This window comes from Carcharhinus amblyrhynchos, chromosome 10, assembly GCF_965287045.1.
Source record: "Carcharhinus amblyrhynchos chromosome 10, sCarAmb.v2.hapA, whole genome shotgun sequence".
In the NCBI taxonomy this organism is placed as follows: domain Eukaryota; kingdom Metazoa; phylum Chordata; class Chondrichthyes; order Carcharhiniformes; family Carcharhinidae; genus Carcharhinus; species Carcharhinus amblyrhynchos.
Window position 1 is genome coordinate 33,720,575 of NC_137333.1, and position 16,190 is coordinate 33,736,764.

A 16,190-nucleotide genomic window follows, 5' to 3' on the forward strand; every position below is an offset into this window, starting at 1 on the left:
ATTTTTTGTTTCTCCCTCAGAAATACCATTGGCATGATGCACAGCTGTCTCCAAGGACCCTCCCTTGACACCAAAGAGGAACTGCTGAGTGAAGGACCTGCATCACTGAGTCAAACACCAGCAGAGTTACAGGCGTGTCGGTGAGCATTTTGGCGCCCTGCACTGTGGCGAATCAACATCATACTCCACTGAGGAGCTAGCAAAGGCAGAGTGTGTCCATGCAACAACAGTTGGAGGACAGCTGGAGATCAGGACCATGCTGAGTCCAAGGCAGATGACGAGTCTTCTCAGATGGCCAGCGGGATGATCTGGAGAAGCTTGAATGGAGCTAATGGTAGAGGTTAAGAGCCAGCAGTATATATAAATGCAGTGTCACAAGTAAGTTCATTTCCCCCGTTAGAGGATGAGTATAACTAACACAGAGAAATATAATGACAACAATACATGGTGAGTCACAACATTGGGGGGGGAGGGGAATGGAATCGGATAGGCGGACAAATGAATTTTATGTCCTAACAGCAGACATTTCATAAGGAATGGCTGCCAATGGGTCACAGGCATTTATTTATTGTCAGTATCTTCCAACTCTCTTGAAAGTAGACATATAAATGTGACATCCAGGAATCCCCTTAATGTTTTTCTATGAAGGTTCAATTTCCATTCTGCTTATAAGAGAAAGAAGCATAGAATATAAGAGGAAGGGCAAAGACAGATGCACGTGTGCCAGATATCCATGCAGCATGGATAGGCACCAATGCCCACAGGAGTAGATTTGCCAGACATCCATGCCCCAATGCCTACAGATCTGCAGAGAGAATGTGCACATCAGGCATGGATCAAAGTGGGAATGGGAAACCTTTTGTCCTAATTGCTTGTGCTTTCCTATGTAGACTTCCTGATGGCTGAGGTATGGCTTTGACATAAAAAGTGGAAAGTAAGAAATGCATTTTACAGCATCAGTAGTTTCTCAGACTAAAGAGATTGGGATGAAGGATAAGTGGGATATGAGAAGGAGGACTACATGCGAGAATGTTTTTGTTGTCAATAGCTTTAGCTCCATGGGTGACCATGGCCTTGGCAATGGTCCTTCCTATAATGGCCTGCACCATCTTCTGCATGAGCATGTTAGATCATATAGGCACTGCATGTAGTTCATGCTGTCTCTGGTTGCGTGCTACTTTCTCCTGCAGAGAGAGGAAAAAGTTAAATGAAAGTTGTGCATTCTGTTTGAATTACGAGGTTATCATCATTGAATAGCTATCAGTGGGCAGAATTTTCTGTCTGCCCAAACCCCCACTCCATGGTATGTTCCCTGACAAAGGAGCGGGCTCACCGTTAGCTGCTGGGGGAACTTCCGGTCCCGTTGAAGTCTACACCATTTTGTACGGCTTGTCCATTTCAAAGCTGGGGACTCTGCCACAGAGTGTCACCTTCGGCAAGAGTAGGAAATTCCTCCGGTGGGAAGGACTGAAAATCCCACCCAGTGTATGAAAGCTGGGAAGTATAGGCTCAGTGTGTGAGGCTGAGCTGAAACTTATGGGTATTAAATATGAGTTTTGACTAATAGAGACTGTTCGATAATGGAGATGTGGTAAATTAAACAGTAGCTGGAACTAGTTGTTATGTTTTAAGGATGTGGCATTTAAAAATACATCCACTAATCTTGAATATTCGTGCAAGATCATTCATTTTCTTGTGTTGCTGCATTTAGGCTCTTGGGAAAATATTCCTGTATCGAACTCTGCAGCAATCTGTTCCCACTGCCATTTCATTATGTTCCTGGGGAGGGCATAGAACATCACTCCTCTTTTTCACCTCACAACCAAATTCTCCCAAGCAACATCCAAAAGCTAGCTAGAGTGTCCACTTTCTCCCATGGTAAAGCAATCCAAGGTCAGATTCACTTGTAAAATGGTCTTCGTGCTCAATGTGCCCATCCCCAATATGAGATTAAAGTTAGCTTGAAATAGAACAAGTTTGAAATGATAATGGGCCCTTGTATTGATGTGTGCAGCCAATAAACTGTGCACACTCCACACAGAGATAATAATGAACAAGTAGAATGAAGTTACTGTGCTGCCTGCATTCCATTTGACAGTAATGGGTTAATTACACATTATGATACAGGTTCAGGTATTAACTAAATTAATCCCCACCACCTTTCAGACGAGATGTCAAAGAAACGGTATGGTGGCACAGTGGTTGGCATTGCTATCTCACAGCGCCAGGAGCCCAGGTTCAATTCCAGCCTCGGGTTGCTGCCTGTGCAGAGTTTGCACGTTCTTTCTGTGTCTGTGTGGGTTTCCTCTGGTCCTCCCACAATCCAAAGATGTGCCGGTTAGGTGAATTGGCCAAGATAAATTGTCCCTTCGTATCACAGGGACCAGCAAGGTAAATACATGGGGTTATGGGATTGGGATTGGGTAGGATTGGTTGTTGGAGTGGGCTCAATGGGCTGAATGGCCTCTTTCTGCATTGTAGGGATTCTATGATTCTATTCTATGACTCTAATTGTGGCCCTATCTGCCCTCTGATATGTATAGAAAACATCCCATGACAGTGTTCGAAGAAGACTTCTCCCAGTTCCCAGGCTAATACTGATTTCTCAATACCATTGAACCAAATTAACTGGCCACTTATATAATTGCCATATGTGGGACCCTACTGTGTTCAAAATGGCTGCTGTGTATGCTTTCAATGCAGCAGTGATTCCATTTAATTAACTGTGAAGAAAGCTGACACCTGCTGGGGACATCAAATCGAAGGATTGTACAGCTCCATTTTGTCAGATAGACAAAGAAGCAGCTAAAACGATAATAATCACTTGGTGTCCACAAAGGTGGAAAGTGAAAAAGCTAGAAGATAAAAGAAGCTTTCACTCTAGTGACATGTAGAATCAAATAGCACGCTTGTTGTTGATAACACAGACTAGTCTGTCGTGCAATTAGAAAAGACTCAAAGCTGTTTGCAACCCAGCAACAGTTAGCTGCGATATAACTGAAGTGTTTTGTTGGTGCACACTTGGATATATGTTGCTGCAACATCACTTTAGAATAGTCTGTGTAGTTTCAGTTTTTATTATGAGCATTTTTTATGTTCATCGTGTTCGATTTTTTCACTCCTGACTATATATTGACTGAGATTTTGGTTGAAAATATTATGATCTAGAAATGTTGTTAGAGCAGAATACAGATGCCCAGGAAGCTTGAGATAATGGCTACATTTGGCACGTAAGCTACAACTCTCATTAACTTTTACAGATACACCACAGAAAACATTCTTTCTGATTGTATCACAGCTTGGTATGGCTCCTGCTCTGCCCAAGACTACAAGGAACTACAAAAGGTTGTGAATGTAGCACAATCCATCACGCAAACCAGCTTCCTATCCATTGACTCTGTCTACATTTCCTGCTGCCTCAGCAAAGCAGCCAGCGTAATTAAGGACTCCACACACTCTGGACATTCTCTCTTCCACCTTCTTCCTTCAGGAAAAAGGTACAAAAGTCTGAGGTCATGTACCAAACAACTCAAGAATAGTTTCTTCTCTGCTGCTGTCAGACTTTTGAATGGACTTACCTTGCATTAAGTTGATCTTCCTCTACATCTTAGCTATGACTGTAACACTACATTCTGCACTCTCATTTCCTTCTCTGTGGACAGTGTGTTTTGTCTGTACAGCGTACAAGAAACAATACATTTCACTGTATGTTAATATATGTGACAAGAATAGATCAAATCAAATCAAACGTCCACCATATTGTCCACCATAAAAAGTTTGTGGGACATTGTGATATATGTATGTTGAGGGTTTGGGGTGAGAACTGCTCCTTTAAGAGAGTGGCTCATGTGACCCTGAGGTGAGGCTAGCTCCTCCCAGCATGGAACCTGGTTAAGCAGTCTATGGTCTGATTCTGGGACAGTGCCTACCTGTAACAAAGAGTTCCCTAGTGTTTAAGTTATGAGGCCGACTTCGTGGTTCTTCTGGCACCATATTTTGATAAGTAAGTACATAATAGGGATATGGATGCACCCCCTCCTGAAGACCAGAAATGTTTCTCTAAGTTGCCAAGCTTCTCAAAGAACATGAAAGCAAAATGATTCAAAAACTGGAGAGATAAAGGATTCCTATGTACAACTATCAGAAAATTGAGACCAAATTGGTGATTGTTCTTCTGAATATTCCAGTCTTTGTCCTCTGAATATTATGTCCAGAGAATGAATGTCCTAGTTCAACATAGAATTTGTTCATATGGAAACCTCTGGAAGTCTTTTACATTTTTTAATGGGCACCTACAAGACAGCTAAGTGCATACCACAGATCACTAAGGTGATCTTTGAAGCTTTAACTTGGACTATCTCAAGTTTCTTGAAAATTCCTAATTGTGTCGCCTTGGGTGGGTGCCTCCCCTCTGAAGAGACATGTTCAGATAGCACCCTTGGTGGAATTCACATCTGCCATTGTTCATGATTTATTCCAAACTCAAAATCAATGGACTTCCAGATTTCAAGCCTCCAAGTTTGAAATTTAGCAAAAAAGAACTGTAGGAAACCAGTTAACTACAAATGGATGTGAAAAGCTATTATTTATCTCTATTTTATAGTGATGGCTTTCAGCTTTAAACCATTCTGCCCGAACAATAGCAGTTGATCATGTGGCCTAAACTGGCTTCTGATACCAAAAACCCTTTTTATTCCCAGATCTTGAGAGATCTGGGCAGTCTGCAAAGAATACCGCTACAAAATATCATTTGCAAACCAGGGTAGTAACACCAAAGCCTTTTTAAAATTGGAGACTGCTGAGTCCTAAAAATCCTCTCAGCCTGATTCCTTCATCCACGTTCACCTGAAGAAAAATTTGAGTTCCTATATAAAACCCCTAAGTGCATAACTTCATGACCTGCTGAACATTCAATCCTGGAGGAAATCCTGCAATAATCCAGATATCCAACTCCAGCTATTTGAACCCGTCTAAACTACAATTTAAGAGTGCAGAAGATTCCTTCCTTTAGTAGGCCCACAATGATCATGCCCCTCCAAGGGGAGCTAAATACATTGGACAGAATTCTCACAAAAGAATTGGGTGTTGAATTTGTGGGAAAAGTGGAGTAATTCACACTGGCTTTTTCAATGGGAGTTCGTATTAGAATCTCCTACGCTCTGTGCACTACAGCGGCCACCAGTGCAAATATCACTTGATTTCAGGGCTCAATCGCTGGCCAGCCCAGGACCCCCATAATAGTGCTGTCCCCCGTCCCAACGTCCCCATGGCCTGATCGTAGCGACCCCCCCCCCCCGCAACCATTCCCAGGTTCAGCCGCCAGCCTGTCCTGCAAAGCACCAATTCCAGCACCTCCCCACCCCCACCAACAGTTACCCCCATACCTCCAGTGAAACACTCCCCCACCTCTGGCAGACCCCTCCCCATACCCGCCACGATCACTTGTTCTCTCCTGGCTCCAACGATCCCAATGGCAGAGTGGCAGCAAGAACCCCACCCCCATCGATCACCTCCTAAGCCCCATCCCCATATGGCCCGCCCCTTTGACACTGCCCTGTGCTCGATGAGTCTGGCACTGCCCAGGTGCCGATGCCCAGGGGTCACCAACGCCCCCCTTGCCTAACCTCCTCTGGGGGCCCCAATTCCCGCCTTCACTCAAGTGGACCCAAGCCACTAGGTCCCCGAATGTGGGGCGCTAGTATAATCCTTGGTGGAGTGAAACTCTCTGGTGGGGTGGGAGAAGCCAGTGGGCCCGGAGAATTTAGTCCTGCTAATTGCATTTAAATGATAAATGAACAGACCATGCAGAAGTCCAGTATTGGGAAACACTCGCAAAGTGTGAATGTTAGTGGGGTGCGAATGCTGGTGAGAACCCCACAAATCACCCCCCTCACACGATTCTCCTGCCCCACTGTGCTAAAAAATCAGCACAGCGGGATGGGAGATACCACTCACCCACCCCGCCAATGAACCATTGTTTACAACATCTAAAAATGCACTATTTTCTCAAACAATATTTTTTCCCAACCACATATGTGAATGCAGTGATTGATGCAGCATTTAGAATTTTGGGGTGAATGTATAAGTAAATAATCCTCCTTATTTAATCCCATGGAAACTTGCTGCTGTTATTTAAATTGACACACAGTTCAGATAGGGGAGGGTGTGGGAATGGCTTGCTAAGGAATAAAATCCTTACAGGGAAGAAGGAGGCTATTCAGCCCATCAAGTCTGCATCAATAACAATCCCACCCAGACCCTATCCTTGTAACAGCACATATTTACCCGGTTAATCACCCTAACACTAAAGGGAACATAGCATGACAAATCCACCTAATCTGTGGGAGGAAACCGGAGCACTCAGAGGAAACTCATGCACACATCAGGAGAATGTGCAAACTCCACACAGACAGTCATCCAAGGCTGGAACTGAACCCGGGTCCTTGGCGCTGTGGGGCAGCAGTACTAACCACTGTGCCTTCCTTTTCAAAACTACGCTGATTACACAGTAAGGAAAAGGGTACAAGAGTTTCACCTCTCACCTGACCCTTTTTGCAACTTTAAATTCCAATTCACAGCTACTTTTCCTGATAACAACATTACTTTTGAAATCAAGGTCCATTGTAATTTCTTTTGCTTAACTCATCTGCTCCCACAACTTCCAATCAATCTTTCCTTCTACAGTATGAATCCCTTTGAAATCCCAGCTTGGTGTCAGTCAATCACTTATCCTTGATTTATCTCAGTTTGTCTTTTAATCTTCTCAAGTTTGATGATGTCATACACTGTGGAACTCCGTTTTTTACTTAAGTCTCACAGTGTAAAGAAAATGACTGGGAAACAGATACCTGGGCCGTCAGCAACTGGACACCCTTATTCTAATTACCTTTCAGATGATTAAAGCATATACAGATTACTTAACTGTTGTTTCAGCTGCAAATCTGATTTCCTTCAGGAGAACCAAAAATAACTTTTCTAATGATTGTGTGGAGAGAAATAAGGCATTGAACACAAATTACTTCTATTCCACTCTTTGCTGACTCCTTAATATATTGTCAGAGAAGGCAACTTGGCACAGATAATAAGTACTTGTACAGTATTCAACCATGAGGATATTAAATCCAACAGTAATTCTGTCTTACCCGATGCACATGGCTTTTCAGCAGATGAGAGATGTGGGAGTGGTATCAGTGGGCACTAGTCAAACACTTTCTGGCTCAGTAATAATAAAATCAGTTGTCACACGATCTGGAGACTCTTAATTTAGCCCTGGCAAAGTGGTTAAAGTTGAAGATTTCTTGGGTTGCTTGGCCCAGTAACACACTATAAGGTGCACTTATGCACTAAACTATTGTGGAGGAATTGAGATTGTTTATAATATTCAAATAGCTTGCCAGTGAATTTTACATATTGTGTTAGGCATTTTCTTCAGTGATGTCTGGAGAACACCATGTGGTAAGACACCAAAGGCTGTGTTTTCATTTTGGTATTTTAAACATAATTTTAAATAAATCATATTTCATTATCCATGGCTGGACCTTTATTATTATCTGTCAGCCACAGCAATGTTAATAAAAGCAAAGATAATTGCCTTTTTCTTTTAAAGCCATCAGAAATGAAGCTCTCTTCTAGCCTCTCTCCAGTATTTCTACTCATATAAATTTGAGATACTTTCTGAAATCACATGGAAGAAATATCTTCTGTGAAAATTACAAATGAAAGTAACATGCAAAGACTTAACTGCCAATTTATCTTATCAACACACTATGATAATGCAATTTTTTTGTTTTGAAATTTGGATGACATTTGGCAAGACAATATTTATTGTCCAATTCTGGCTGCTCAGAAGGTATTAAGAATCAACCAGCTGGTGCAGAACCGAAGCTTCATGAAGGCCAGTCCAGATATTGGGTGACATAAAACCACATAGAAACTAAATGTAGAAGTAGGCCATTCAGCCATCCGAGTCTGCTCCGCCTTTCACTATGATGATGTCTGATCATCAAATTTAATATCCTGATTTCTCCCCTTCCTCCCATATCCCTTGATCCCTTTAGCCCCCACCCCCCCCCCCCCAATATCCCTTTAGCCCCAATTAGATATGTATCTAATTTCTTCTTGAAATCACGCAACATTTTGGCCTTCACTACTTTCTGCAGTAGTGGGTTCCACACATTCATCATTCTCTGGGTGAAGAAATTTCTCCTCACCTCAGTTCTTATCCTCAAACTATGACCCCAGTTCTGGTTCCTTTTGCTGAGGGAGGTTAACAAACCAGTTGGGTTTTTAATGATAATCTGAAACTTTCATTTCATCATTTTCCTTGTCCCAACCTAGTAATCATTAAAATTATGGAATTAACATTTCACAACTTGCCATGGTGCGGGGTTTTCATCCACCACCTATAGTTTCTTAGGCTATTAACACACCTGCTGGCTTACTATATCATCTATGCAAATAAAGGTTCCAAGTGAAACCATTCCCCATTTTCACTTGGCATTTGGTTTCCACTAATCCTCATGGAAGTGAGCAATGCCAATGCGCAACAGTTTTGCTGCTTATGTAGCTCACACATTATTGAAAACAACCCCTCCTCATAATTCATATGTCAAATGTTAGGTGCTGGAATTGTTTTCAGTATTCCTCTATTCTGATTCCATGCAGTAGGTATTTTCTGTTTGAATTCAATTCAACATCAATCTCCTCAAGTTTTTGAACACAGCAGAAGACTATTTAACAAGATGCTGGAAAATAGTATCTATTGACATTGCACCTGGTGAGATGCTTCCCTGTGAGTGATGTACACTTGATTTTATTCTCATGCATGCAAAATTGATGGAAGCAGGTTCACCATTACTATTGTTGTGTATTGTAAATTGGCCTTCAAGGCTTAAGTTCACGCAGGAGTGAAACTTATTAGCCTGTAACTTAGTCAGTGTAATATCTTACCTATATTTAAATTGTAAAGTACATGTTTTGTCCTGCCTTCCTGACTCAGGCAGCCTGAGACTTTAGAATCGAAGAAGTGGGAAGCTTTTTCCCAGGTTGGATATGAAAATCATGAGGGGCCACGGGCTTAGGGTTAGAGGGGCGAGGTATAATTCAGATGTTAGAAGGAGGTTTTTCACACAGAGGGTTGTGGGGGCCTGAAATGCACTGCCAAGTAGGTTGGTGGAGGCAGGCACGTTAGAGTTGTTTAAGGCTTACCTAGATAGGCACATGAGCAGACTAGAGATGGAGGGATACAAAAGATTGTTCTAGTTAAGGATCAAGAGCCTCAGGATGCTCCTGGGAATCAATAGATTCCTATGGGCTGTCCAACATATTTTATGGCTCACCTATCTCTGATGTTTGAGCTGCTGGGGATCTTCTGTGAATGCCTGTGTAGGCTGTGTATGTTTATTGATGTCTCTTTTTTTACATCCACAGGTGATTCGGTCCACCTTGTTGGCTAACTAGGGGCATACACACGGTGGGTCGTGCAAGGGCTGCTCTTGGATGTTGCTTCGAGAGTTGCCTAGTGCTTCACATCGTTAGTGTATGCTTAAACTGGACCAACTGACAGGCAACATGACAGCACAGTGACTATCACTGTTTGCTGTGCAGATACATGGACCTGGGTCAGATCTCAGACTTGGGTTGGTGCCTATGGCAGCTTGCGTGGGTTTTCTCTGGGTGCTCGGGTTTCCTCCCACACCCCAAAAACGTGCATTTAGGCTGATTGGTGTTAACAAATTGTCCCTAAATTAGACCTCCCTTAATCTGGCACACATATAATTCTCTAAATTTGTACCCCTTTATTGTGGAGTCCAAGAGGAGTAGACAAAAGTCATAGATGGAAGAAGGATTGGAAAGATGCACTCACTGAATGTTAAAATGGGCAGCGTGGGCTTGTAGGGCCAAAGGGCCTGTTTCCTGTGCTGTGTTGTTCTTTGTTCTTTGTTCTTTATATCCACAGCTCCAGCAGCGCAATGCAAAAGGAGCTGTGCGATGGAAGACATATGTCACTAACTGCCATAAAGTAGGTGAGTTTAAAGCTTCTTAAAATAACAGGACAGGGAGAAGTTTAAGTTTCCAAGATAAATGAATGGGATGTGGGGATGGAGGTTTGAATATCAGGAGAGGATCCAGACATGGAGGAGGCTGGGGTGGGGTGCCGTTGGGGGTGGGGAGAGGGGTTGGTGCAGAGGGTGTTGGGTTGATCATAGGGGGTGGTGTGTCAGGTTAGGTTGCGCAGGGGTTCAGTCAGGAGGGGTGGTCGGAACATTGTGGGGTTGAGTCTGTGGGAGTTTGCGCATTCTCCCCGTGCTTGCGTGGGTTTTCTCTGGGTGCTCCGGTTTCCTCCCACACCCCAAAGATGTGCTCTTAGGCTGATTGGTGTAACAAATTGTCCCTAAATTAGTCTCTCCTCAATCTGGTTTCCAATGTGGAGTGCCTTAAGTGTAGACAAGGGTCATGGGTGGAAGAGGGAACTCAGAATGTTAAAATGGCAGCATGGGCTCGTTGGGCCGAAGGGCCTGTTTCCCATGCTGTGTTGTTCTTTGTTTTTTGTTCTTTGTTTGAGTCAGGTCAGGTCAGGAGGTCAAGCTGGTGGAAAGTGAGGTGCTTGATTGAGGTGATGTGGGGTTCCCGTGGTGGGGTAGGGGTGTGGAGATGTCCGTGCTGGGCTTGGCCTGGGTCTTAAAAATAGTTAATCTTAAGTTAGAAGTGCTTTGTTCTCCTTTTAAGTCTTTTCGGGCAAGTCTGAATGTAAAAGTGGCAGAACCATCCAAAGTTAGAGATTTCAAACACTTTGTCGTTTGGTTCGTAGTCCAGAGCAATTGTCCGGAGAGAGTCAGTGCTTCTGGACAATTGCTGGGTAAACGCTTACCTGGGAACTTCCAAGAGGAATTCCCAGCACATCTTTGGATATTCCCCCAAATCCAGTGCCGGGGAGCCAGGAAGTTATGCCCATTAAGAACAAAGGTGGGTAGAGGAACTTGAGGTTCAAGTTAGCCATAATCTGATCAAATGGTGGAGCAGACTCAAAGGGTTGCATGGCCAATTCCTGTTTTTATTAACGTGTCTGTTTTTTAGATGAACCAGAAATAATTACAAACAATACAACTCAGGGCATGATGTGAGTTAGTGAGGGACTTCAATGGCAGAATGCAGTAATGTGGCAAATGTGGGGATACTTTTTGAATTCATATTGCTGAAATTTTCACATACATACAGAAGGCATCCTGTCAGCAACAGGAACATGGAAAATTGTTCCTAAAATGACATTGTGGCATGATACAATAGAAACTAATTTCTGATTATGTATTATCATATTCATGGCCACAATAGCTCATCTACTCAGGTTTTTTATACAATTATTGCAGTACATGGATTTTCAGGACCAAGGAGAAAGGAATGGTTTGAGTTAAAGTACTGGGTCTTTTTGGAGGAAATGGGAAGGTCAAGTCAGGAATCTTCCTGAGTGGGCAGACTCATCTTCTTTCAATAGGTCCTGCTCACCATATTTTTGTTCTGGGAAGGCTGGGGCAGTTTAGCATTGGACCTGATACCTCTGGACACAAGCTCAAAGCAACAAGAGTGGTGGCAGATAGCCAGGCTAGTAGGCAAGAATGGCTGCCTCTGTTTTTGAGACGTCAGCTCAGTTGTAATGACAACCCACAACCCACCCCATGTGACTCCATCATCACCCTCCATGCCCTTGTATTCCTGCATGCTCCCTCCATGCTTCTTCATACCTCCTTTCACCCATGCCCCCTCATATGGGTTGCACTGTGGCTAGCACTGCTGCCTCACAGCGTCAGGAACCCAGGTTTGATTCTCAGCTTGATTCTCACTGTCTGTGAGGAATTTGCATTTTCTCCTCCAACTCAGTGTGGGTTTCCTCTGGGTGATCCGGTTTCCTCCCATGCCCAAAAGACATGCTGGTTAGATGGATGGGCCATGCTAAATTCTCCCTCAGCGTACCCGAACAGGTGCCAGAGTGTGACAACTAGGGGATTTTCACTGTAACTTCAATGCATTGTTGGTGTAAAGTCAAAAGCTAATGTTAACGTTTATTTATTAGTCACAAGTACGGCTTACGTTAATATTGCAATAAAGTTATTGTGAAATTCCCCAAGTCGCCATACTCCAGCGTCTGTTCAGGAAAGTGCGTCTAAACAGCACGCCTTTCAGTCTGTGGGAGGGAACTGGAGCACCCGGAGGAAACTCACACAAAAACGGGGAGAACAAGCAAACTCTCATAGACAGTGACCCAAACTGGGAACCGAACCTAGGTTCCTGGCACTGTGAGGCAGCAGTGCTAACCATTGTGCCACCGTGCTGCCCAAAAGCCTAATTATGATAAATAAAGAAACTTTGGAATGTGTTCTGTGTTCTGCGTGCCAATTTGAAAGGATTCCAGAGTTGGCCAGATTCAGCGGAAAAGTGGGTTACAATGTTCAGCGCAAAGTGCCATGTCGATGTCAATAATTGTTCCAAGAAAATTAAACCTTAACAGTTAACAGTATAGCCTGTATGTAAAAACTATTTCTCTGACATTCTCCTGATGCATCATCATGTTAAGGCTGTGGCTACTTTGAGTCACACATACTTGGAATGTTCTCATTTTTAAACTCAGTCTCTGTTGGTTTAAATAATCTTGCCCAGGGTAGGAACACCTCAGGATGCCCGACGTAGAGAGGTAAACTTGGTCAGAGTTACTATTCTTGATCACCATCAAATGCTTCCTCTAATTACACACATTTTGTCATGAAGGCTGACCCTTTGGGTGAGGTAGTGAATTCACCCTCAGCGTTGAAGCCAACAAAGTGTAATCTGTAAGAGAAAAGAATGAAGAGAGCAGATTGGAGAGGTAGTGGTGTTCATATTGAGGTGGGGGAAGAAGGTTGAGGACAAGGGTCAAGGGGTGAATAACTGGGAAAAGAATGGGTAGGAATGATTTTTTTTTAAACTGGCCACCTATTTATCTGTCTAGTGTCATGAACCACATCCTATCATTACTTTTCCGCTGTGGAAGATAAAATGCGAGCTCTTTTTTGGAATCAACCCTTGCTGATTTGTGATGAGACATTATTTCCCAGCATTCTAACACTCTCAATAGCTGCATTTTCAGGCTTTCATCCCAAACATTTAAAGTCAACTTCAGAATAATTGGACACAAGTGTCTCCAGGGACATCATAATCTTAAATAGGTGTATCAAAATGACAGTTAAACTTGTAGACTTATCTATATCACTTTATTTTAAAAAGAAAGGATTTTTGTCAACAAAGACTTCAAAACACTCTTTCAAAATTTCAGCTTGGGTGGGTGTAATATTCATGAAACATCACTTGAAATGAACATGCCTGATCAGATCAGACACCTTAAAGAGTTTTGTCTTTTAAAAGCTTCAGGCTTAAAAGAATAGAATCTTCACACAATGGGCTGGTCAAAACACAACAGTTATAAAGGAAACTTATTCCCTTGCTGTTTAATAATCTCTGGAAATTTAGTGTCCATCATGGCAAATAATTGAGAAAATAATAGTAGATATCTCATGTGTAGACATTAATTCCTTTGAGTTTTGTGTTTCTTTCTGATTTAAACCTCCCTCTGGGATTTTTGCGTAAGATAGATCTCAAATCATTTTGGTTAAATCTTGGATCCCTTAAAGAACATTACTCATTTGCAGTTCAAATTTGAAATGCTGCAGATCAGTTGCAGTCTAGGATGTTAATTTCATACAATTCTTGCATCTTCACCTTTGTTTGGATACTTTACCTGACACAGGAAACTCATTCAGTCTATGAATGATTATAGTCCCAACCTTGTTCTAAAATGCAGCACATGTCAGACGGAAGTAAAGTAATATGGGTGGTTCCAAAAAGAAGTATAATAACAGTTATACAAGATAATGAGCAGTCTTTGGAAAACAGAAATCAGCAGATAACACTGGAAAGAACTTTATGCTTTGTACAATAGCTAAATATTGGTGAGCTGTCAAATTGACAATTTGTTTGCAAAGTGGAAATGAACTTGATGGGCAGAATTTTATGGCTTTGCTCGAGCAAGACTGGAAAATGCCATCCAAGGTCAATGGACATTTTCATTGTCTGCCCCTTGTCTGTTCCGATTCTGTGGTGGGCAGGGCAGTAGAATTCTGGTAATTATCTGCTACATAAAATATCTTAAAGTTCTTATTTGACAAAGGGTGTCAAAGAATCATCACAACTCTTTATGTGTATCTATGACAGGATATAGCAAAGATTATTCTGTGTAATAGATGGAAATGTAATTGTGTTAGAATATATTGCAGTGTAATTTGTTTAATGTGGACTTTGGCTGATATAATTGCAATATATTAATGGCACACAATTATACAATTTTCTGGCCTCATGATTAGTTGAGGAAAGTACTTGTTCACCACTCTGTGCACCATGCTGTTCGGTGACCTTAATGTAGATAGGAGGAGGGATGTGATCTAATCACAGACAGCCCAGGAGACACTGCAGGCAAATTTTGCAAAGACTTATCAAAAGGTTCAAGTAGTCGTCAAAGTTACTGAATGTATCTTCATATGCAATCCCTCACCAGCTGCACCACTCCCCTCTAAACACCCCTATTCAATTACAAATCATATCTAATATTCATTGTTTTAATGACCCCCGACATCTCACAGTTTGGACAAACTGCTAGAGGAGGCGATGCCTAGTGGTGGTATCGTTCAACTATTAATCCAGAAACTCAGCTAAAGATCTGGGGACCCAGGTTTGCATCAGATGGAGAATTTGAATCCCATAAAAATATCTGTAATTAAGAATTTACTAATGACCATGAAACCATTGTCAATTGTTGGAAAAACCCATCTGATTCACTGATGTCCTTTGGGGAAGAAAACCTGCATCCTTACCTAGTTTGATCTACCCGTGACTCCAGAGCCACAGCACTGTGATTGACTCTTAACTGTCCCCTGAGCAAGGACAACTTGGAATGGGCAATAAATGTTGGACAATAAATGTTGACCAACCAGCAGTGCCCAAGTCCCACGAATGAGTAACAAAAAAAAATCCACTACGGCAGCCATATCATCCAAACAATTTACATCATATTCACTGACACCCTTCCCTTTTTCTTGCAGAACAAAATGGTGCATGATTAAAGGAAACAGGATGCACAGTGGCACATCCTTAACTCATGAAGGAGATGCTGTTCATCTTCACTCGAGTGGCTATTGCTGAGGCTACAATAAAGGGGGCTAAATCCATAGAAGTTGCTAGTATCCTCATGGTGAATTCTCTTTCTCACGATCCACATTTTCTTCATCCTACAATCTCTTCTGATATGGCGATAGAGGGATGAGAAATGGGAAAGTGCATGATGTAAAACGTACTGTTTGTGTTCTCCAATGCAGACATTCTGGGGAACGGCCTGCATGGCCCTGCAGTCTACCTCTGAGGAGGACAATTTCCAAGCCTGAGAGAATGCAGCATTACATCTTTCCCTCACCCCTCACACTGGTGCAGATAGTCACCTTGATGGTTATACAATCACATACAGATTGGGATCATATCCTGGTAAGCGCATTACATGCATGGTAGAGGTTAAGACAGCTGCTGAAGACCTTTGACAATCAGAAGGAGGACTTTGAAGTCTGGCTATTCTGTTGTTATTAATTTTGGTCTGCTATGAGGTAGCCATGGTGCTGAACTTACAGATTTGGCTGAAGGTAATACTGTTAGCAAACTTTATCTTTTATTGTACATTATGTTAACTATTTACAAAGTGGTCTTGTACACCAAGCTTTACATAAAATGTTCCGTGCTCTGTTACCATGTGATCTTATGTCACTGATGACGTAATTTTTTAAATTAACATAATCAACATTAACTCCTTTTTCTACACTGGTGATGGGTCACAACCAGATGCAATCTTCTGGAGAGGAAGGAAACAACTAGAAAAACTTACAGAGGTTATGAAAAACAGGCTGTAAATTATGGAGGAGTCCACCCACCTCAGACTTGGGAACACACATCTTCCGCCAGGGAGGGTTTGGCAACCATCATGGAAAGTTAGATTCAGCAGAGCAGTCACGGGCTGCCAAATGTGTTCTTGCACTTGCATATACCATTACTCTGGCCATAGACATTGTGCAGTACTGACCCTGAAGGTCAGCAGGAAAGGAGAGGATTTCTCCTCTGTTGGGCAA